This window comes from Entelurus aequoreus, linkage group LG28 (genome assembly GCF_033978785.1).
Source record: "Entelurus aequoreus isolate RoL-2023_Sb linkage group LG28, RoL_Eaeq_v1.1, whole genome shotgun sequence".
NCBI classification, from domain to species: Eukaryota; Metazoa; Chordata; class Actinopteri; order Syngnathiformes; family Syngnathidae; genus Entelurus; species Entelurus aequoreus.
In genome coordinates, this window is record NC_084758.1 from 17,166,801 (window position 1) to 17,169,300 (window position 2,500).

The 2,500-nt window shown below is 45.5% G+C and overlaps 1 protein-coding gene across 1 annotated transcript in view; it reads right to left on the reverse strand.

Moving 5' to 3' along the window:
- The window catches only part of slit3 (slit homolog 3 (Drosophila)), a 672,803-nt gene that overhangs the window by 245,585 nt on the left and 424,718 nt on the right, over positions 1 to 2,500 (reverse strand).

Consider the following 2,500-nt stretch of genomic DNA (forward strand, 5'->3'; position numbering starts at 1 on the left):
TCTTAATTACCGATTCCGATATCAACCGATACCGATATATACAGTCGTGGAATTAACACATTATTATGCCTAATTTTGTTGTGATGCCCCGCTGGATGCATTAAACTATGTAACAAGGTTTTCCAAAATAAATCAGTGGGATTTCTAACAATCAGGGAGGTTTGTGTCATGTTTGTCCTCCTACAGAAACCATATTAAAACAAAAATATATTTCCCCCCATCTTTTTTTAATTTTCATACATTTTTGAAAAAGCTCCAGGGAGCCACTAGGGCGGCGCTAAAGAGCCGCAAGTGGCTCTAGAGCTGCAGGTTGCAGACCCCTGGTCTAATGATTATAAAACTTTAAGGATATGAGTATTACATGCATGGACGACCTTTAGGGGGTGCATTACATGAAAATTAAACATACAGACCTGCATGCAAAGTGCCTATCTTTTATTAATGCACGTGGTTGACAAAATGTCTTCAATATCGGCAAAGCAATGACGTATCTCGCTGATGCAAGGTAGGTAACCAGAAAATATGTTCACTGTTAGTGAAGTTGTGGCCCACCGGCGAACTATACAATGCGATGGTTGACAAAATGTCTTCGTTATCGGCAAAACAATGGCGTATCTCGCTGATGCGAGGTAGGTAACCAGAAAATACGTTCACTGTTAGTGAAGTCGTGGCCCACCGGGGAACTATACGACGTGATGGTTGACAAAATGTCTTCGTTATCGGCAACACAATGACGTATCTCGCTGATGCAAGGTTGGTAACCAGAAAATACGTTCACTGTTAGTGAAGTTGTGGCCCACCGGGGAACTATACGACGCGATGGTTGACAAAATGTCTTCGTTATCGGCAACGCAATGGCGTCTCTCGCTGATGCGAGGTAGGTAACCAGAAAATATGTTCACTGTTAGTGAAGTTGTGGCCCATCGGGGAACTATACGATGTGATGGTTGACAAAATGTCTTCGTTATCGGCAACACAATGACGTATCTCGCTGATGCAAGGTTGGTAACCAGAAAATATGTTCACTGTTAGTGAAGTTGTGGCCCACCGGGGAACTATACGACGTGATGGTTGACACAATGTCTTCGTTATCGGCAACGCAATGACGTATCTCGCTGATGCGAGGTAGGTAACCAGAAAATACGTTCACTGTTAGTGAAGTTGTGGCCCACCGGGGAACTATACGACACGATGGTTGACAAAATGTCTTCGTTATCGGCAACGCAATGACGTATCTCGCTGATGTGAGGTAAGTAACCAGAAAATACGTTCACTGTTAGTGAAGTTGTGGCCCACCGGGGAACTATACGACGTGATGGTTGACACAATGTCTTCGTTATCGGCAACGCAATGACGTATCTCGCTGATGCGAGGTAGGTAACCAGAACATATGTTCACTGTTAGTGAAGTTGTGGCCCACCGGGGAACTATACGACGTGATGGTTGACACAATGTCTTCGTTATCGGCAACGCAATGACGTATCTCGCTGATGCGAGGTAGGTAACCAGAAAATACGTTCACTGTTAGTGAAGTTGTGGCCCACCGGGGAACTATACGACACGATGGTTGACAAAATGTCTTCGTTATCGGCAACGCAATGACGTATCTCGCTGATGTGAGGTAAGTAACCAGAAAATACGTTCACTGTTAGTGAAGTTGTGGCCCACCGGGGAACTATACGACGTGATGGTTGACACAATGTCTTCGTTATCGGCAACGCAATGACGTATCTCGCTGATGCGAGGTAGGTAACCAGAACATATGTTCACTGTTAGTGAAGTTGTGGCCCACCGGGGAACTATGTGACGTGATGGTTGACAAAATGTCTTCGTTATCGGCAACGCAATGACGTCTCGAGGTAGGTAACCAGAAAATACGTTCACTGTTAGTGAAGTTGTGGCCCACCGGGGAACTATACGACGCGATGGTTGACAAAATGTCTTCGTTATCGGCAACGCAATGGCGTCTCTCGCTGATGCGAGGTAGGTAACCAGAAAATATGTTCACTGTTAGTGAAGTTGTGGCCCACCGGGGAACTATACGACGCGATGGTTGACAAAATGTCTTCGTTATCGGCAAAGCAATGACGTATCTCGCTGATGCGAGGTAGGTAACCAGAAAATACGTTGACTGTTAGTGAAGTTGTGGCCCACCGGGGAACTATACGACGTGATGGTTGACAAAATGTCTTCGTTATCGGCAACGCAATGACGTATCTCGCTGATGCGAGGTAGGCAACAAGAAATTACGTTGACTGTCAGTGAAGTTGTGGCCCACCGGGGAACTATACGATGTGATGGTTGACAAAATGTCTTCGTTATCGGCAACACAATGACGTATCTCGCTGATGCAAGGTTGGTAACCAGAAAATAAGGTTCACTGTTAGTGAAGTTGTGGCCCACCGGGGAACTATACGACGTGATGGTTGACACAATGTCTTCGTTATCGGCAACGCAATGACGTATCTCGCTGATGCGAGGTAGGTAACCAGAAAATACG